We start from the raw sequence: 23,808 nt of genomic DNA on the forward strand, positions 1-23,808 counted from the left end.
CTTTTTCACACTTAAAAATGCACATTGTTATATATTGTAAGGGACTACAGTTTGTATCAGAATAATGTTATGCCTCGATTGCAAATACTTGTGTGTAATTTGACCAACTCGTCGTCGTTGTATATGGTGTTGTAAATATGTGTAAGTAATATTGTAAACATGTAACTAATCAAGGCATGTGTTTTGCACATACCTAATATATGGCAGTGGTAACCTGTAGAAACGTTGCATTTTCGTTCCGCCGATCTATACCAGCAAACAATCGCGTGTTGTAGCTGGACTGCTCGTATCAACTAGTAAACACAGGTACTCTATACACCAGTACTAGTGAACCTCGTGGCGAACCGCGACAAAGTGTCGTCCCTAGTTATCGTATAACGGTCTTACTAATAAAAACTCATAAAGTGTATTGTACAATGAATAGCTCGTTTATAAATCGTGTGCAAATTCATGACTAATAATCGTGTATAAGAATACAATTGTTATAGAACTACGTCAAAGTTTAGTCATTATTTCATTATTAAAGATAACAGACTAACAGAGATTATTTATTGCCCCCGGTAGTATGTGCTAGTATGCCGAGCTAAGTATGGATAGTACAGACGTGGACAAATTATTAGCAAAATTTAAGATTTTTATTATATATTTTTACAAAATATATGATTCTTCAATTTAGACTACAGTTGACATTTTTGTGTATTTCCAAATTATTAGCAAAATTGAAGATTTGTATTGTATATTTTTCAAAATCTAACTCCTCAATTTGGACTACAGTTGATATTTTTGCATATTTACAAATTATTAGCAAAACTGAAGATTTTTGTTGTATATTTTTACAAAATTCGATTCTTCAATTTGTACTACAGTTGACATTTTGGATATTTCGAAATTATTAGCAAAACTGAAGATTTTTGTTTTATATTTTTACAAAATTTGACTCTTCAATGCAGTTGATAATTTTGCTAATTTACAAATTATTAGCCAAATTGAAGACTTTTATTATATATTTTTACAAAACTTGACTCTTCAATTTAAACTACAGTTAAAATTTTTGCGTATTTCTGTCTACTGTAATGATGGAAATATCCAAAATTGTCAAATGTAGTCTAAATTGAAAAGTCAAATTTTGTAAACAGAATTATCATAAAAATCGTCCATTTTGTTAATAATTTGTCCACGTCTGTATAATGGGCCTGATCGATTACCATGCTATATTTTGATCAGAGACTACAACTACAGCAATATTATTCTAATAAAATTATTTTGTGTTCTTTGATTTTGTTATTCTTTGGTTACAGGGCAACCATCACCATAAAATGACAATCTATAAGAACAGCTGTTAGAGAGGCGGCCATTTTTTCAGTCTGTACAACACTTGAGCAGGAGGTTTCACAGCAAAACAATTGCCATGTATAGTTATACATTGCTTATACATCCGACACTTATGCATGGTTTATTAGTAACATTTTCTGTCCCAAGTCTGTATAATCTCGTATAAAATTATTATTAGTAAGACCGATAATCTATAATGCAATGCAGGCAAAATGTGTTACATTGTAACTTAATTACTGCTCTTGTTAGGAATATAAATAATGATAAATATTTGTGTTATAATTCAATTTATTCAAAGTTAATTTTGTATTGAATTTAACTTTCAGTTTATTTTGTTTATAATATATTAATAAGTATACCTGTAATTGCAGAAGTATTTCTATGAAATTTGTCACTTAAGCAATTTTTCTATGTTGAAATTTCTTGCTTAATACATATTAAAACAATATACCATGACTTTAATGTGTTTTTCCAAATACACGTTTATTTTCTGAGCAGTTAATGAGGATTATTTTTGTATCACGGAATTAGGAAACCATATCACGGAATTTGGATCCCTGTCACGGATTTAGGAGCCACTGTATAACAATGAAGAATCATATATCATGTATCAAACTTCTCAAACTGTTGACACTGAATGTTGTAAAAACTGTAGCTAAAGGTCCAAATAACGTTATTTAGGTGTTATTTCAAAAATTTTATTACAATTTTGACATAAATATAGACTTCATTAAATATGTCACGGATTTAGGCAGCCTTAACCTATAAGGAATCTATACTAATAATAAATCTGTAACCGAAATTTTTCTGGTAATTTTCGGTTTTCCAAAAATAATTGGTCCTAACATTATATAATTAACCACCCTGAAACCGAAAATCGCTTTTTTGACATTTTTGTTTGTATGTCTGTCTGTCTGTCTGTCTGTATGTTTGTTACCTTTTCACGCGATAATGGCTGAACGGATTTCGATGAAAATTGGAATATAAATTAAGTTCGTTGTAACTTAGATTTTAGGCTATATGGCATTCAAAATACATTATTTAAAAGGGGGGTTATAAGGGGGCCTGAATTAAATAAATCGAAATATCTCGCTTATTATTGATTTTTGTGAAAAATATTACATAACAAAAGTTTCTTTAAAAATAATGTTCGATAAGGTTTATTCTTTGAAAAATTTTGATAGGACTGATATTTAATGAGATAAATGAGTTTTGAAATTAAAATAACTGCCATCTAAGGCCGTGTAATGAATTAAAAAACAAATGACTTCGTCCATAAGGGGCCTTGGACAGCAACAATCGAAAGCTATGAAAGATAGCCTACAGAGAATGTTTCTGTGTTTGTATGAAGTAATATCGGAAGCTAAATTAACCGATTTGTATAATTAATTATTATTTCACCATTGGAAAGTGTAGTTTCTCTAGATGGACATAATGCTATAATGGTATGTATTACAGTAACTTCTGATATAATATAGTATAGTATAATATAATATAATATGTAATGTAATATTATATAATAAAATTTAAGTTATTTGAAGGGTTCAGAACCATAGTGGGCCAAACGCCATTTACTGAGTACGTAGAAAACAAGGGTTAAAATTAAGTTATTACCATAATTCAATGGAATCCTATAACAAGTAAAATAAAATATACATAAATGATGTCAATATTCATTAAACTATGGTTGCATGTAATAAAAATTAAGAAACATGTTAAAGGAATTGTCATTGCACCAAATGAGTGTCTCTGGACCAAAATGATCGCATTTTAATTATTTGAATGCAATTTAAATTAAGTAACATATTAAACGATTTATACTTCTATCAAACACGAATGTTCCCTTGATCAAACATCCTATTATTAATTATGTAATTACTTTATATTTGTTTCTAACGGGTGCAGCGGAGCGCACGGGTACGGCTAGTTAACTAATAAAATTATTAATGAAAATCGGATGTTCTTAAATATAACATATTTCTAGAAGTTTAGAGATCCTTGAAGCTAACATATGCATTATGAGAAATGAAACCATGGCATATGGAAGCAGAGTAGCTGTAATTTTAAACTGTGAAGTTTCTATTTAGCTGACAGCGGACTATTTTTCGCTGCAAGGAAGGAGCGGGTTTGAAATGTCTCGTGGCTTATCGTTATCAATCACTCTACTCCACAGCCAGTGGTTAATCGTACACTTTTGTTTCGTGCAACAAAGTCTGATGTTTTTATACTGTCACATGCTAGCTACTCTTTGTAATAAATTTACACCACTAAAAACTAAAGGGAACCTGCGATAAAATGAACAAGCACAGATAAGTAGCTACATGAGGTCTGCGAGGAACAAAAAATTTCAGCAACGTACTCATTCGTAGATGTCGGATTCAGAAATTATTTGCAGTTTTATGTCATTAGCTAATTTTCGAAAACCATATATTCCTTTCTAGTGCAGTTAACAAGCTTTTATCAACCCTTCATTAATTCTTATTTGTAGAAATCACTTATCTTGTGGTATTTTGTATCGTTTTCACGTCATTACACAGGATTTAAGGTGTTCAATGACAGTCATTTTAATGGACGAATCCTTGGCATAGTATCAATGAAAATGTCTTCTACTAATTTGTTCTTTACACTTAGATTTTCTAGAAATAATTATTTTATAATTTAACAATAATAGTAATGATTTATTTTAGCTGTCAGAGTTATGGCCATAATGTCTTCTCTTCCACTCAACCAGCAAAAAATATACATATATATGTATGAACTTACGAAGAATTCAACAATTTGATTTAGATAAGAGCTACATGTATACAAGAGTTATTTACGAATTAAACAACAAAATACTATAAACTATTAATTAAACAATGAAATAAACTGTGTAGCAGAATTAAGCTAAAATATATAGAATGTTAATATATTTCAAATAATGTTAGATAATAGGAAGAGATTATTATGAGACAATTTTGAAAATAAAGCACTAACAGGATGCATGTCTAAAGGAAGGAGTAGCAATGTAGACAGTGATACTTTAAGTCAGTATGATTGGAGTGAAATGCTAATAAGGTTATCTTTTAAGCTGTTTTTAAAAGTTTTTATTGTCTTGCAGCCCCTAATACTTTGTGACAGGAAATTCCATTGACGGGAGGTGGATACTGTAAAAGATGATGAATAACGAGATGTTCTATGAAGAGGTATACTTAACGCGCCACAGATAAGTGATCTGGTATTCACGTCGTGGTTAGAGCATAGATAGTAGAAATGAGAAGAAAGGTAATTTGGTGTTGAAGTGTACAGAATTCGAAAGAGTAACGGCAAAGAGTGTAAAGTTCTACGTTCTTTAAGTCGGAGCCACGAAAGACTTGCGAAGGACGGTGATATGTGATCATATCTCCCAGAACAAGGTTGTAACCAACAAATAAGAAATTCTTTTAAAAAATACGGAAAAACACATTGTACTGTACATACTTTTAATTTTTTTAGAGCAAGGTTGACAATGAGACATGTGTGCTGATTTTGAAATGAGTACAAGTATTACACATAGCATATCATTAACATCTACTATTAACGAAAAAGTCAACTTATGAAAAATTAGGGTTACAACTTTGTTCTGAGCTGCTATTCAATTATTATTTATGATTTTATTATCTTTTAAATCATTTAGGAATACAGTAAAACCTGTATTGTGAATAACTGAAAGGGAATGATTATAAATTAATCAAAACTCAGAACTACGGTTATCTAAAGGCTAGGTATAATCGTCCGCCATTTTCGTTCTTTCGTTCCCGGTTGCAGTCAGCAGACGAGAATGATATTTTCCGAACAGTTAAATATTTATCATTTCATAGTTCCTATGATAATCAATTAATCGCGCTGTAATTTTTTTATTGACAACTCAGTGTCTAAGGAAAGCATAGAAACAAATTCGAAACCAAAATATTTTTTTTCAAAAGTGAGGAAAAAATGCTAACTTTGAAGTGATCTGTTTAGAATAGACGTTTACACCTTCAAAAGTTGGTAAGCGGCAAACTGCCATGTATTGTGGGTCCCTATCACCACGGCATGGCGCGTCCTCAGGTTGCGGATAGAGGAGACGGCCTCCAGATATGGAGGGTAGCTGCGAATATATTGAATAAGCAGTCGTGGACAGCCGATAAGGGGTGGTCCTCCAGCTTGGGGGTTGGGCGAAGGGCTAACAACCCATCACCGTAAAAAAACAGCTTGTTACGTATCCCTATAATAAGCCTCGGAATAGGACTGATTCTCTGGCACGACCACAGCAGAGGAATATGGATTTGAGATTTGGCACTTGGAACGTAACTAGTCTTTATAGAACAGGAGGGGTAACATTAGTAGCAAAAGAACTAGCTAGATATAGAATAGACTTCGTAGGAGTACAAGAGGTTAGGTTAGATGGGAATGGCATATCACAAATAGGAGATTACTTGTTGTATTATGGGGAAGGAAACAATAATCACCAATTAGGAACAGGATTCTTTGTTCATAAAAGAATAAAATCAGCAGTAAAAAAGGTCGAATTTATCAGTGACAGGTTATCATATTTAGTACTTAAGGGTAGATGGTGCGACATCATAGTCATAAATGCTCACGCCCCTACAGAAGAGAAAGACGACCATATAAAGAATAGCTTCTATGAGGAATTGGAACATACTTTTGATCAGTTCCCTAGATATCACATGAAAATTTTATTGGGGGATTTCAATGCTAAAGTAGGACGGGAGGATATTTTTAGACCAACTATTGGAAAAGAGAGCCTACACGCAATTAGTAGTGACAATGGAGTTAGATTAGTCAACTTTGCCACATCGAAAAATGTAATTGTCAAAAGTACAACATTCCCCCATAAGGATATACATAAATATACTTGGACTTCTCCAGATGGATTGACACACAACCAAATAGATCACATCTTGATAGATAAACGGAGACATACTAGTATAGTAGATTTTCGAACTTTCAGGGGTGCAGACTGTAATTCTGACCATTATTTGGTGATTGGAGAATTAAGAGAAAGATTATCAGTAGCCAAGCGAGTAGAGCAACAAGTTAATATTACTAAATTCAATATTTTGAAATTAAAGGACGAGGAAGCTAAGCAAAATTATCAGGTCGAAATTTCGAATAGGTTTGCCACTTTAGAAAGTTCCGACGAAGTTGAGAAAGAATTAGATGTTAATAGCGTGTGGGAAAATATCAGAGATAGTATCAAAATTGCAGCTGAGCAGAGCATAGGTTATTATGAAACTAAGAAAAAGAAACCGTGGTTTGATGAAGATTGTTGCATGGTAGTAGAAAGAAGGAAACAGGCAAAATTGAAATTCTTACAGGATCCAGTTGAGGAGAAGAGAGATAATTATTTCAATGAAAGACGGGAAGCAAGTCGTACACTTAGGAATAAAAAGAGAGGTTACGTGAAGGAAAAACTGAATGAGGTAGAAACAAATAGTGAGAATAAAAACATTCGAGATTTATATAAGGGTATAAAGAAATTTAAGAACGGATATCAGCCAAGGGTAAACGTGATCAAGGATGAGAATGGTGACTTGCATGCAGACTCTCCATCAATCCTAAACAGATGGAAAAACTATTTTGCGCAACTACTAAAAGTACATAGGCCAAATAGAAATGATCGGGACGAAATTGAAATACAAACTGCTGAGCCATTTATACCCGAACCCACGCTTTCAGAAGTCGAAATTGCGATAGAAAATCTGAAAAAGTACAAGTCTCCAGGTATCGATCAAATTCCAGCAGAATTAATACAAGAGGGTGGGAGTGCATTATATAGCGAAATTTATAAACTTGTACTTGCTATTTGGGAAAAGGAAATTGTACCAGAACAATGGAAGGAGTCCATAATTGTACCTATTTTTAAAAAGGGGGACAAAACCAACTGTGGTAATTTTCTAGGAATATTACTTTTGTTGACGTCGTACAAAATTTTGTCCAATATTCTTTTGAGAAGATTAACTCCGTACGTAGATGAAATTATTGGGGATCATCAGTGCGGTTTTCGGCGTAATAGATCGACTATTGATCAGATTTTTTGTATTCGACAGATAATGGAGAAAAAATGGGAGTATAAGGGTACAGTACATCAGTTATTCATAGATTTCAAAAAGGCTTATGACTCGGTTAAGAGGGAAGTATTATATGATATTCTTATTGAATTTGGTATTACCAAGAAATTAGTTCGATTAATTAAAATGTGTCTCAGTGAAACATACAGCAGAGTCCGTATAGGTCAGTTTCTATCCGATGCTTTTCCAATTCACTGCGAGCTAAAGCAGGGAGATGCACTATCACCTTTACTTTTTAACTTCGCTCTAGAATATGCCATTAGGAAAGTTCAGGATAACAGGCAGGGTTTGGAATTGAACGGGTTACATCAGCTTCTTGTCTATGCGGATGACGTGAATATGTTAGGAGAAAATACACAAACGATTAGGGAAAACACGGAAATTTTACTTGAAGCAAGTAGAGCGATCGGTTTGGAAGTAAATCCCGAAAAGACAAAGTATATGATTATGTCTCGCGACCAGAATATTGTACGAAATGGAAATATAAAAATTGGAAATTTATCCTTCGAAGAGGTGGAAAAATTCAAATATCTTGGAGCAACAGTAACAAATATAAATGACACTCGGGAGAAAATTAAACGCAGAATAAATATGGGAAATGCGTGTTATTATTCGGTTGAGAAGCTCTTATCATCCAGTCTGCTGTCCAAAAATCTGAAAGTTAGAATTTATAAAACAGTTATATTACCGGTTCTTCTGTATGGTTGTGAAACTTGGACTCTCACTCTGAGAGAGGAACATAGGTTCAGGGTGTTTGAGAATAAGGTGCTAATAAAAATATTTGGGGCTAAGCGGAATGAAGTTACAGGAGAATGGAGAAAGTTACACAACGCAGAACTGCACGCATTGTATTCTTCACCTGACATAATTAGGAACATTAAATCCAGACGTTTGAGATGGGCAGGGCATGTAGCACGTATGGGCGAATCCAGGGTGTTAGTTGGGAGACCGGAGGGAAAAATACCTTTAGGGAGGCCGAGACGTAGATGGGAGGATAATATTAAAATGGATTTGAGGGAGGTGGGGTATGATGATAGAGACTGGATTAATCTTGCACAGGATAGGGACCGCTGGCGGGCTTATGTGAGGGCGGCAATGAACCTTCGGGTTCCTTAAAAGCCATTTGTAAGTAAGTAAGTAAGCGGCAAACTTGTCTATTTTTCACTTTAGATGGGGGTGGGGTCAGAGCGAGAGAATGTTGAGGAATAATGGAAATTACTTTTCGAATTTCTCGTTACTCAAAATAATTACTGGTTTCGGAGTCACCGCGAGTGAAACAAACAGCGATTTCGCTCGGCGGAGGACTCAAGACGCAACCTTTTGTCTGTTAAGAGAGAATGAATGGTGGCTTCATATAGAAAACTTGGCTAATTATACAGGGACATAACTTTATTTTTACTAACATTTTTAACATTAACCTGCCTATACTCGGAAACACTGTTACCCCCCTTCCATTACAGGAGTTTGGAGTTGCTAGTGCAATATGTAAACAAATCATTTTACTAGCTATAGGAGGAGAGAAAAGTAGTGTATCCATTTATGTTACAGGGAAATATAGTATTACGATTTTCAGTTTGGTCATTACTTTACAGTATTTTATAAAAAAATAGCAGAGTAGTAACATTTTTTTTTTCACAAACTCAAGTCTTCAGGCGGTTATACACATTATGTAATGTCTACTTTATTCAGCATATTACTAACCTAATTTATTCCTGAGAATTTTGTGAGCACTTCCGGAAGAAACCCCAATTTCTACAGCTAACTTCTTGACCGACTTATTAGGACCTCCCTGCATCCTTTCTCTAGCATCTTCTACAGCATTTTCTGTCACCTTTTTTGGCCATCTTACACTTTTCTTCCTTTTGTGTACACTCTGTTGCTCTAAATTTATCTACCAGAATAATGACATTTCTACGAAAATATTCCGTAATGATATAATCAGGAAATTGTGAAAAAAAAACTGTTGTTCACATTCGGCTATATTGTAATTCCAGTTTCCATCATCGTCCTTCATACCTACAAACAGTAAAACAAAACTCTTTTTTAAATAATGCTGTTACGTACCGTACCATATTATAGGGTACCGTACTTTCGGTAACTCTAATCTTCACTTGTGCTCAATCCACACAGATAAATTCAGTTATGCTACACACGATACCTGTGTGAAAATAAACTTCAATATTATAAGCTTTTTCTTCTATAGAAAATGCAACATATTTCTGAAACACACTGTACTCTGTACTGTTTATTTCACTGCTAGCAACAGCGGCCGTGAGTTTATGTGACTCACGTTAGCAAGGACATTAGTGAAAAGGGGTGGGAGTCAAGTACATTTAGAAATGCAGGTACAATAAAAATTCAAGTAAAAATAAAATGATATCCCTGTATTTGGCTTTTAAAGGTTCATTGCCGCCCTCACCTAACCACGCCATCGATTCCTATTCTGAGCAAGACTTATCCAGTCCCTAACATCATATCCCACCTCCCTCAAATCCATTTTAATATTAACCTCCCATCTACGTCTTGGTCTCCCCTAAGTCTTCTTCCCTCCGGCCTCCCAACTAACACTCTATATGCATTTCTGGATTCACCAATACGTTCTACATGCCCTGCCCATCTCAAACGTCTGTATTTAATGTTCCTAATTAAGTTAGGTGACGAAATGGAAATATAAAAATTGGAAATTTATCATTTGAAATATCTTGGAGCAACAGTGGCAATATAAATGACGCTAGAGTGCAAATTAAAGACAGAATGAATATGGGTAATGCCTGTTATTATTCGGCTGAGAAGTTTTTCTCATCCAGTCTGCTCTCAGAAAACCTGAAAGTTAGGATTTATAAAACAGTTATATTACCGGTTCTTCTGTATGATTATATAAGAAGAATATAATGCGTGCAGTTCTGCGTTGTGTAATTTTCTTCATTCTCCTGTAACTTCATCCCTCTTAGTCCATATATTTTACTAAGAACTTTATTCTCGAACACCCTTAACCTCTGTTCCTCTCCAAGTGAAAGTCCAAGTTTCACAACCATAGAGAACAACCGGTAGTATAACTGTTTTGTAAACTCTTTCAGTTTTTTTTGAAAGGAGACTGGATAATAATAGAGGATATTTTCGATATGTATTCTGCTTTATTATTATTATTATTATTATTATTATTATTATTATTATTATTACTACTACTACTACTACTAATACTAATATTTATGTCATACTACATTCCATTTTTCTTTCATTTTCCTTCACAGGAATTAGACGCAATCATAGGGTTTTCCCCTGTCACTTTTCTTTAGATTTTGCCTAAAATTTTTTGTTTCTCTATTATCTTTTGTTTTATTGTTCTTTACATATTTATTTAGTTTTCGTCTTCTCAAAATTCATCCAACACTTCCTGTACCTCTCTCATCTTCCAATCTCTTCCATTTCCTTCGTTCCTTCATTTTTGTTTCTTTTGCATTCCTTTTCCTTTCTTTTGTAGCCTGTATCTTTTCTCCCTTCTTCCGTGACGTTAATAAGCAATTTACATTCTCACGAAAAGTCTCTTATACCATATGGATTCAAAGTAGGCATATTTTCTCTACGAAAGGCGATTACGGAATACATCTTACAATACAGTATCACATAAAATCTTTATGACAAATAGAGAAAGCACTTTGAGTCTCAGATTCTGTGGTCGTGTGGAAAACTTCATTCCTCAGAAGCGGCTTTCTGCTGCCTCAGCGGAGTTATTTATGAAGCACGAAGGATCATGCAATGCACCGATCATACAACATTATCTCACAAAGGGAGCTCTAAATATTTTAAGAACGTGAACTGAGCTTTTATCTCGACACCATTGAGCTAATATAGATAGTTTTCAACTGACTGGATCGATATATAAAAGGAGCTTATAACGAAAATTCGTCTATTGTATTCATATAGCCAGTACTAAAGTGACAGATATGTATTACTTTTTAGCTGATGTCTTAGATTGCACAGCTGAATTAACGAACACTCTCGACAAGATGTAAATTTAGCTAAAGCTATTATTCCATGTAATTTATTACCCATATCTCCTGTAAAGTGAAAGAGGAAATATATTTCTTCGCCGTTCATGTTCAATTTATTATCCGTAATGATATAATTCTAACAAGTTTTAGAGGGCGAAAAGTTATATTTTTATTAATTAATATTTTACGATTTCTAAGTAGTATACATTTTCGCATTGATCTCATTACCAGTATTGGAGATTTAACGTTTCTTGATTTCCAAAGTCATAAGTTCACATCCCGCTAGACTTACAAGCAAACGTTCTGAAGGGGGCAGATAAAAAATTTAAATTTTTTTCTTCCACCATGTTAGTAATGTCAAAAGAAGTGTTTATACAAATTTTGGCCACTCGACCGCAATTACGAGGCCGTTCAGAAAGTAATTTTTCCTGGGGCCGTTTATAGAAAAAGCACAAATGTATGGAAAATTTATTGAAACAGATACAGAAATCACAGAAACGTGTAGAAAAGTATGTACTATTATCCATGTGCTAAAAAGGATAAATGTTCATCTCCACTCTTGCTTAAAAAAGTCCCTTATGCAGACACTTGTATTTCCCTATTTTGACCATGATGACATTTTACTGACTGACCTCTCCAGCGACAAGAAAACGAAACTTCAACGTGATTATAATTTGTGTGTACGTTTTGTAAGCAATGTTCGTAAATATGATCATATTACCCCATCCCTGGAAGCAATAGGTTGGCTTAAACTAGATAAGAAAAGAAATTTACATTCACTTCTCTTTCTCTTCGAAATCTTGAACTCCTCTATTCCTTCGTACCTGTCGTCTGGCTTCACTTACCTTTCTTCCCACCATAATCTGAACACACGCTCTCGTTATGAAACAATACTAACAATACGATCCCATCCCACCTCCTCATACTCATCCTCTTTCACAATAGCCCTGCCAAGAGTGTGGAATTCGCTACCTGCTAGCATCAGGGACTGTCGAAATAAAATTGAATTCAAACGCAGACTTACTAGGCACTTGGTCAGTAATTGATGTCTTGTAAATAGTTTCTTTAGTCTATCACAAAATATTTCAATATCCAGTAATTTAATCGCTTTACAATTTTGTTATTCTAGGTTTAATTTGTAATTCAGTAAATATAAAATATTCTTTGTTTTTGTATGATAAATTATCTAGCTTTAATTAGTCAGGTAATCTTTTCGTACTTTTATTTTTATTGTAATTGTAATTGTAAATTTAATACTGATTTATTATAATGTTATTTCTAATTGTAATTGTAAATTTAATACTAATTGTAATTTTATTGTCCATATTATAGTTGGAATCCCCTGGTAGATGGGCAGAGAAGGCCTGACGGCCTTATCTCTACCAGGTTAAATAAATAAATACTAAAATAATACAGCAATTGTTGCGCTATTTGTCAACATATCCCTCACTGGAATTGAGACATTTGTCATACCATGGGATCAATTTTTGTGTCGTAGAAGTCAGCCGCCTCAGATCGGAACCAGCGTTTGACTGCGTCTGCACCTCTCTCTGTCGATCCCGTGATATGAGAACTGTCTCAATTCCGATGGAAAATATGTTGAAAATAGCTGAACAATTGTTGTGTCCGTTCCAATAAATTTGTCCAATGAAATTGTTTTTTTTTTTCTGTTAGCGGCCCCTGGTAAACTTAATTTTTTTACGGCCCTCGTAATTGCGGTCAAGTGGCCAAAATTTGTACAAGGACTTCTTTTGACATTATTAACATGGTGGAAGAAAAAATATATATCTTTTATCTGCCCCCATCTGAACGTTTGCTTGTTAGAGTACATTCGGGAAATATGAGGTGTGTCGTTTATAATGAATAATTATTTTATTATTTATTTAAAAATTGTAAATAAATGTTTTTCGGTGAAGGTTAATTATGTCCCTGGCACTATAGGAAATTGCTGAAATACTTTGGAAGTGCCTTGGATTTATAGTATGGAGTAATAGAAACTGGATGTGATCACTGGGAGAGCTGTATGCCCAACCAACCCACCCCAAATACGTATCTTACATAATATATACGAAAATCGATGTGCGTGAATGAAGAAGACGGCCATATTTCGTTAATGTGACGTAATTTTAAAGAGAGAATGCAGTGGGTTTCGGTGTTGCCAAATAGTAATAATACTGCACACCTAATCCAACCAACCTAACCTCTCACATAATACTTCACACTTAACCAAGTCTGTCACATAATATACACCTAATCTAACCTAAGCTAACCTGTCACATAATACTATACACCTTAGTAACATTCCTCACGCTTAGTATCATTGCATTTGCTTATATTACCATCTCTGCTACTCATCGTGTCAGGTGCTATCTAGTGGAAGTGGATCGTAATGGCGAGAAGAAAATATGGCGACTTTCATAATTACATTTAGTTCGTTCAGTGTATGTTTTGTGAAATATTAAATGTGGTATATATATATTAGTGCAGTAAGAATTGAAATGTGTTATGGCTGTTATAAAAATATTAACAATTGCTTTATAGCGCCACATTTCCAACGATAAAAGTGTGTAATATTCGTTATATTGGCTGGAGGATATCGTTAGATTGGCCGGTGGGTGCTCTATCTTGTCCTCTTCTACTTATATTTTCAATCTGAAAAGGAGGTCTTTCTGAAAAGGAGGTCTTTTAACAGACTTATCTCTGATTGATTGACGAACAAACCTTTTTATGATATTAATAATTTTTAAAATGTTCATGTTAATGTTTCCGATACGATTTTTTCGTCCCTTATGCTCTCTGTTTAGTTTATATTTTTATTACTTGTATCCTATTTATTGACCTTGTATATTACATAATATATTTGTGCTCACTGACTGTAACGATATTTAATATTTGTCTTTTGAGGATCCCTAAATTTGTCAACTTATAAGCACAGTAATCCCCCAGTATCAGCGGGGATACATTCCGAAACTTACCGCGATAAAGTTTAAATTGACAAATTATTGGAAACAATAAAGTCTTAGAAGAAACAAATAATAATAAATCCGTTGTACATTAGTATACTTCTGATAGCACGTGCCAGGATAATGAATAATAAATGTTGGCAATAATGCCATTAAGCACGGTGTTGGTCACTGAGAATATCATAGTCTATGGATACAGAGTGAGAGTAAATTTTAGACATTCATAAAAATTCTTGAGTTTAAGACTCTGGGAGACTGCCTCCGTGGTCTATTGGTCAGCATGCTGGCTTCCAGATCAGGAGGTCCCGGGTTCGATTCCCGGGCTCGGCTCTCGATGAAAAATTCCCTGGTTGTCTAGAGTCTGGAAATTTGTATGAATGTGAGTGTGATTGTGAGTGTTCCGAGTTAATATTAATTAACCAATCATCACAAATATAAAAATAATACGTCACGACTGTCGCTGGGCAGTAACCTGAACACACGTTTCAGCGTCACTTTGTTGACAAGTAACTCCATCTGTTAGCACAACCATAAAGCATCTAATAGATGCTATAGATTTACCAACAATGAAAAAAAAAAAGACTCTGGGAGCTAAAACACGTAAACATATAACAATAATAATAATAATAATAATAATAATAATAATAATAATAATAATAATGCCTTTTTACGCCTGTGTATTCCGCGTGACATTTGTAGTAAAGTCTTTTGATGTTGCTTCTAAATACTCCTAATTGAATCGTTGAGCAAAGCAGAACAAAAAAAAAATCGTCTTCCGATTCGTTACTAAACATTCCTTTCTACTTGTTGAGAAAGAGGGTTTGTAGAGCGACATGATATCGCCACTGATTGTCTTCCGCGGATGATTTCACAGATAAACGGGAATTACTGAACATTGTCCATACACAGCATAGCATAGTTTATGTAAGTGTATCACATAGTTAATAGCGAAATATTGCAACATTGCTAAAACCTTAGGACTTCATTCACATTTTGGAACTTAATCTAACGTGTTGGTAGAGTTTTCATGTGGAGTTGACACAAACGTTAAAAAGAATACAGTAATGTTAAGGGAGGCTGTTTTTCCAAAATACAATACGCCTTGCTAGAGCGGCCACTTCACTGACAAGGAAGTTTCGCTAGTTGCCGCCCATTGTAGGCGCTGTATGTGTACGTAAACGCAATTTGACTGCAAGAGTCAGCAACTTTGTTAATCCATTTACTGTGCTTGTCTATGTTTTTATTGTACTTGGTTATTTAACTACTCTGCATCAACTACTAGAATATTTTATGTACTTATCATAAGACGACTTTATTATATTGTATTAATAAAATGCATACATAAAAATCGAAATAATTTTGAATTGTATTCTCTTAGTTATGAAACAAAGGTATGAATTCTTTAAGATTGTTTGAACGAAAATGTAACACTGTTACAGTATTTAATCATAGTAGTAATTTAGGCCCAAGAATATATAACAAATTTATATTTAAATATCCTAATCTTGTCAATTCTAATAGTTCTAGTATTAAATTAAAAAAATTATGTATGGATTTTATAAAATTGAAAAATTATAAATTTAAATTTATATACTGTAATTATATAGCAGACATAAGACAAATTGTATTGTATACTTATTAATTTCAATTCAGGAATCCGCCCCTGAGCAAGAGTTCTACTCTTTAAGGGGCGAGCTAAAGTTTTTCTGTATATATTATACTTTATGTTACAATTATTAGCAAAATAATAAATAAATAAATAAATCTATGCTAATAATAAATCTGTACCCGAAATGTTTCTGGTAATTTTCGATTTTCCAAAAATAATTGGTCCTAACATATATAATTAACCACCCTGAAACCGAAAATCCCATTTTTGAAATTTTTGTTTGTATGTCTGTCTGTATGTTTGTTACCTTCTCACGCGATAATGGCTGAACCGATTTATACGAAAATTGGAATATGAATTAAGTTCCTTGTAACTAAGATTTTAGGCTATGTGGCATTCAAAATACTTTATTTAAAAGGGGGGTTATAAGGGTGCCTGAATTAAATAAATCGAAATATCTCGCTTATTATTGATTTTTGTGACAAATGTTACATAACAAACGTTTCTTTAAAAATGATTTCCGATAAGTTTTATTCTTTACAAAATTTTGATAGGACTGATATTTAATGAGATAAGTGAGTTTTAAAATTAAAATAACGCCATCTAAGACGGTGCAATGAAATAACAAATGACTTCGTCTATAAGGGGCCTTGGGCAACAACAATCGAAAAAGGGGCCTTGGACAGCAACAATCGAAAGCTATTAAACTATTCCTATGCACAGAAAATTTGATAGGCTTTTTTGTACATTCGTTTTCTGTATTTCTTAAAATAATATTTATGTACACACTCATTTTAATCTCAGAGAATTAATGAACAACGAGAGTGTATTGATTTAGTATGCAGTAATAGTACGTTAGCTTAGCAATCCATTATTTTATAATTCAAATTTTAACTATGCTCAATTGAATCGTGTTAAAATACATAAAATAGACTATATATGCAATAAATGCAATGCAAAAAAAAATTGGGTAATGAGCCAAGCAGATTATGTTGCGCTGTTGTAAAGGTTGTTGCTTCTGAGATTAAAGAGACCCCACAAAAAATTAAAAACTTTCTTATCGGAGTACATCCGTTATCAACGCACTTTTTATATAATATAATATAACATAATATAATATAATATATAATATAATATAATATAATATAATATAATATAATATAATATAATATAATATAATAATAATAATTATGTAGCCGAAAATTTTCTGGTAATTTTCCCTTTTCCAAAAATAATTGGTGTTAACATGTATAATTATTCATCCTGAGACCGAAAATAGCTTTTTTGAAATTTTTGTTTGTATGTCTGTCTGTCTGGATGTTTGTTACCTTTTCACGCGATAATGGCTGAACGGATTTCGATGAAAACTGAAATATAAGTTAAGTTCGTTGTAATTTAGATTTTAGGCTATATGGCATTCAAAATACTTCATTTAACGGGGCCTAAATTAAATGGAAATATCTCGCTTATTATTGTTTTTTGTGGAAAATGTTACATAACAAAAGTTCCTTTAAAAATGATTTCCGATAAGTTTTATTCTATGCAAAATTTGGTAGGTCTGATAGACTTTTAAAATAATAATACAATACGTTTTCACCGCCGCCTCAGATTGTAGCGTTGTTGTTCCTGCAGTAATCCCATGTGCAAAATATAAAATTTTTGAGTAGGAAGAAAAAACACATTTATTCATTCCATGGCAATGGTACATAGGAGATCGTGAATTCTTACATTTTCGAAAGAAAGAAATATAATTACATATCACTGTTTATGCTGTATCACTATTTAAGTTATTTGAAGGTTTCAGAATCATAGTGGGCCAAGCGCCATTTACTGAAGACGTAGAAAACAAGGGTTAAAATTAAGTTATTATCATAATTCAATGGAACCATATAGCAAGTAATATAAAATATACACAATAAAACTAAATGATATGTCAATCTTCATTAAACTATAGTTGCGTGTAATAACAAATAAGAAACATGTTAAAGGAATTGTCATTGTCCAAATGAGTGGTCTCTGGACCAAAATGATCGCAATTTAATTGTTTAAATACAATTTCAATTAAGTTACATATTAAACGATTTATCCTTCTAACAAACACGAATGTTCCCTGGATCAAACGTCCTATTTTAATTACGTAATTACTTTATATTTATTTCTAACAGGTGCAGCGGAGCGCACGGGTACGGCTAGTAAATAAATAAATAAATAAATTTAACGTCGATGGAATTATTGATAGTGAGATTAAATTTGGCGAATTGAGGCCGAGATTTTTCTATCTAATTACCTGAAATTCGCCTTGCGGTTGTTTAAAACCTCAGAAAAACCCACATGGTAATGAGTTCAAGCAGGAATGAAACACGCCCGAGTAGCGCTGGATCAGCAGTCGAACGCGCTAGAACAAGAGCTAAGCCGGTGGTACGTGATTATAAAAAGCTTATTTAAAACTTTTACTATGGGTAAGTAATGTGTTAAGTTTACGTAAGATATAATTTCATGTATGTTTATTTATTTACTTATGTATTTATTTTTTATTTATTTATTTATATACTTTATTTATCTATTTATTTACGTATTTATTTGTTTATTTATTTACTTATTTATTTATTATATTTATTTATTTTTTATTTATTTATTTATTTATTTACTTATTTACTTATTTATTTATTTACTTATTTATTTATTTATTTATTTATTTACTTACTTATTTATTTATTTATTTGCTTACTTATTTATTTATTTACTTATTTATTTATTTATTTACTTATTTACTTATTTACTTATTTATAAATTTATTTACTTATTTAGTTATTTATTTATTTATTTATTTATTTATTTATTTATTTATTTATTTATTTATTTATTTATTTTGTATATATAAATCTCATTAGTTAGTGACCTTACTTTCTGCTTTTCTCGCTTGCTGCATAGAAAGGAGAACATTTTCGATATCTTGGGTAAGAAATATGAATTTTCCATCAGTCACAGATGGCGCTGGCCGGTTATAGTTATAAATAATAACAATAATAATCATCCTTGCATTTTTTGGACCTAGGGGTTCGTTACGGTCTCTGTCCAACGTTTCAAGGGTCGTCCTAAGGATCGTTTGCGCGCTGGTTGGTAATTTAGAATCCGATGAGGTGTTCTGGTACGGTTCATTCTTCTTATGTGAGATTTCCAATAGGATAAATAAACAAACATTTTTAAAATGAGTTCAAACGAGGATTCAGATATTGAAAATGCTGCAAATTCTGCAATTGAATGTTTAGTACCATCGAAATTCTACGTAAGATATGAAATTGAATATAAACAATTTGAATATTGGTATTCCAAGAAAAATGTAGAAAGTGTGTCGCAGAATGTAATGCTGGCATACTTTAGTAAGAAAACTGCATTCGAGAAGCTAAGTTCATTGTGGAAGCACTATTCGAGGTACGAAGTAGATTATTTTTAAGGTTGACATAAGTACATGCAGTTTTACGCGTTTTTGAAACGAAAAGGCGAAGGCTACCAGGCTAAGAAATGTAGTAATTTTTCAAAAGAGGACATTCAGAGATTCCTACTGGAAGCAGATGACAAACGTTATTTGATAATCATTACCTAACTAGTTGCGTAATAGAAGTGTCATTATGTAACTACTGGGTTTCATTTCAAAGTGTGTCATGACATCACTGTTGTGAGTCACCGATTTGAAGCGAGTTTCAGCTTTTATGTCAGAGAAGTTGCCTATTAATCAAGGCGTTCAATCTGAACTTGAGAACGTGTACGTTATAACTTGAACGTCGTAGCAACAGATGGCGGTCTGTACTGTCTTTGTGCTACCATAACGTCTTTCGAACTGTGTTTTGCACGGGCAAGTCGTACGCAGGGTATTTGTTATCATCTGATGCGTACGGCAGCATTCCATAATAAAAATCAAATGCTCCGTGTCCATATTGACCGTCGAAGTTAATGTCAACAAATACGTAAGTAATCGTCTTAACCCTCTCCCCATATCCTGACAGTAAGAAAAAAACCCACCTCAGTACATGTTTCCGAACAGTTCACATTCCTGCCACTACCGGCGTTACCGTACATATCAGTAAGTACTCTTCAGAATGAACGCTGTACTTGCTATGCAACTTCTCTGGCACATAGGTAATACGCCTCTGCGGAAGTGTAGGAAGATTGAATTCTCTAGGCTCATCGACTAGCCACATGACGGCATACAGCGAGCCAGGACACACTTTGAACTGAACACCCAGTAGATGCTTAATGAATGTGTTTACAACATTTTTATTAGTGATGTAAAGTCCACATTGCATGATGAAAGTGGATAAACGCCATTTTATTAACAATTTTGAGGAATAATGAAGATTGTATATAATGCTGGTGTGCAAAAAGTATACTTATTACACTGTCTGTTAAATAGCATTCCCTTCTAGTGTTGTGGGTCCAATGTTTTAATTTTCTGCACGTTATCATCCGTTAAAAATACCGCTGAAAATAGTCAGGGCTTCCTTTGAAATCTACTACATTATGTCTTATCAGCAGAGAGAAAATTTTTCTTCCATCCGTTACAAATCGTGGCCATGTACAAACACGTGCATTCAACTACTCGAGAACCACAGGCTACTGACCGCACGATGAAAAACCGGTCAAGCCTACGGACTTCACTTCCACCTATTTTGAATAATTCCTATGTCAAGTTACATCTGGGCGATGAGGGAAAATACGGAGCCGGGCGCTGAGTGTACGGTCCATACTGTCAAGCCCAGCTCTCCCCACCCAGCAGGGGCCGGAGACCCCGCGGGGAGCTCACTTTATGGGCTGGAGGGGTAGCGGCACCAGCGGTGGTTCATGGGCTGGAAAATGTGGGAATGATGTGCGCGGAGTGAGGGGGCTTATTTGAATACTACGGCCAGGTCGAGAAATATTATATGCTACGAGTCGGTCCTTCAATTTATGTGGTGTGTGGAGATAAGCTCATAATAATACGTGAGATGCAGATCTGAGTCACAATTTTATTTCATATTTAGGTTTTTAAGATTTAACTCTTCGCACATTAATACCTCCCTTTTCTTAAGATGGGTATTTTTTTTTTCAAATTGTAGACAATTTTTATTATTATTATTATTGTTATTATTATTATTGTTGTTGTTATTGTTATTGTTCGTACCTATCTTTAAGAAGGGGAACAAGACTAACTGTAGTAACTTTCGAGAAATATCACGTTTGTTGACGTCGTACAAAATTTTGTCCAATATTTTTTGAGAAGATTAACTCCATATATACAGAGGTGTGAAAATTATTAGAATAATCTTGATTTTAAAGGTTTTTTAATAGTTCCTTCACAAATATTAATTGAATTTATGAATATTGGTATATAATATTATTATACTGATGTAGGATATATTTACTACTACCAATGCCGGAAAGCATTGTTATACATTGGTATTTTTCTTATTTTACAATTGTTATGGGAATTCAGAAATTATTATATTATGTTGGCGGAATTGGAAAGATCAAAAAATAATTAAGAAATGCTTTAAACAAATTGTTCTTTGCGTTTACATTGTTGTGAAGGTTCAAAAGAACGTATACATCTGTCTTGTGCATATAATTTTTTATGTTTCCAATTCCGCCAACATAATATAATAATTTCTGAATTGCCATAACAATTGTAAAATAAGAAAAATACCAATGTACAACAATGCTTTCCGGCATTGTTAGTAGTAAATATATCCTACATCAGTATAGTAATATATACCAATATTCATCAATTCAATTAATATTTGTGAAGGAACTATTAAAAAACCTTTAAAATTACAATTATTCTAATAATTTTCACACCTCTGTAGATGAAATTATTAGGGATCATCAGTGTGGTTTTAGGCGTAATAGATCACCTATTGACCAGATATTTTGTATTCGACAGATAATGGAGAAAAAATGGGAGTATAAGGGTACAGCGCATCAGTTATTCATAAACTTCAAAAAGGCATATGACTCGGTTAAGAAAGAAGTTTTATATGATGTTTTTATTGAATTTGGTATTCCCAAGAAACTAGTTCCATTAATTAAAATGTGTCTCAGTGAAACGTACAGCAGAGTTCGTATAGGTCTGTTTCTATCAGATGCGTTTCCAATTCACTGTGGGCTAAAGCAGGGAGATGCAGTATCACCTTTACTTTTTAACTTTGCTCTAGAGTGTGCCATTAGGAAAATCCAGGATAACAGAGATGGCTTGCAATTGAACGGGTTACATCAGCTGCTTGTCTATGCGGATGACGTGAATATGTTAGGAGAAAATTGACAAATAATAAAGGAAAACACGGGAATTTTACTGGAAGCAAGTAAAGACATAGGTTTGGAAGTAAATCCCGAAAAGACAAAGTATATGATTATGTCTCGTGACCAGATTATTCTACGAAATGGAAATATAAAAATTGGAAATTTATCTTTTGAAGAGGTGGAGAAATTCAAATTTCTTGGAGCAACAGTAACAAATATAAACGATATTCGGGGGGAAATTAAACACTGAATAAATATAGGAAATGCCTGTTATTATTCGGTTGAGAAGCCTTTATCACCCAGTCTGCTGTCAAAAAATCTGAAAGTTAGAATTTATAAAACAGTTATAGTGTTTGAGAATAAGGTGCTTAGGAAAATATTTGGGGCTAAGAGGGATGTAATTACAGGAGAATGGAGAAAGTTACACAACGCAGATCTGCACGCATTGTATCCTTCACCTGACATAATTAGGAACATTAAATCCAGACGTTTGAGATGGGCAGGGCATGTAGCACGTATGGGCGAATCCAGAAATGTATATAGAGTGTTAGTTGGGAGGCCAGAGGGGAAAAGACCGTTGGGGAGGCCGAGACGTAGATGTGAAGATAATATTGAAATGGATTTGAGGGAAGTGGGATATGGTGATAGAGACTGGATTAATCTTGCTTAGAATAGGGACCAATGGCGGGCTTATGTGAGGGCGGCAATGAAGCTCCGGGTTCCTTAAAAGCTAGTAGGTATTATTATTATTATTATTATTATTATTATTATTATACAAATCTAGCACCCCCCTGAAAGAAAGTGCTATTATACTCGGGAAAATTCAAAACACTACTATGATTTAAAATCATCCGTCCTCAAGTGAGGTTGACCACTGGAATCCGGAATTAACAAACATAAAAAATAAAGGGAAATGAAACAGGCAATATACTAATATGATATCTACATTAAAACAAAAATTTACGTGTTAACATATAGATGATAGTGTAAAATTTGAAGAGAGGCCTTCAGAATTTCCATTACAATCTTCTGAACCTCATAAAAGGGAATTGTAAAGGATTTAAGGATATTATATGTAAATTTTGGTAAACAACCCCTCGCTCCGAATAGTAAGCCTGCAACATCCCAGTTGTAAAGCGAAATGCCATATTTTTCACTGAGGTTACATAGGTAAATTACAATGAATAATAGCTTAAAAATTAATTTCCACAAAAAAAAAAACAAAAAACAAAACAAAACAAAAAAACAAAAACGAAATTCTACATTCAGTTTTAAATTTAAAACTGTTTGAGTGAAATATATGAAGGTATTTCTTTATTAATTTTCTTATGAATTTTAGGCTTCTAGGATTCAATACAATACGAAAGTTGCAGGTATATTTTACAATAAATAACATAGTAAATTAATATAAACTAATAACACAGTCCTACATACATCTTTAAAATTAAAACTGTTGAGTGAAATATATGAGGGTATTCTTTATTAATTTTTATGTGTTTTAGGATTCTAAGATTCAATACTATACGAAAATTAGAGGGATATTTTAC

At 33.2% G+C, this 23,808-nt stretch overlaps 1 protein-coding gene across 3 annotated transcripts in view; it reads left to right on the forward strand.

The window, feature by feature from the left end:
• Window positions 1-23,808, forward strand: part of LOC138703637 (acetylcholinesterase-like) — a 2,088,928-nt gene that overhangs the window by 126,357 nt on the left and 1,938,763 nt on the right. The gene's annotated exons all lie outside the window — the stretch shown is intronic.

Source organism: Periplaneta americana, chromosome 7, assembly GCF_040183065.1.
Source record: "Periplaneta americana isolate PAMFEO1 chromosome 7, P.americana_PAMFEO1_priV1, whole genome shotgun sequence".
In the NCBI taxonomy this organism is placed as follows: Eukaryota; Metazoa; Arthropoda; class Insecta; order Blattodea; family Blattidae; genus Periplaneta; species Periplaneta americana.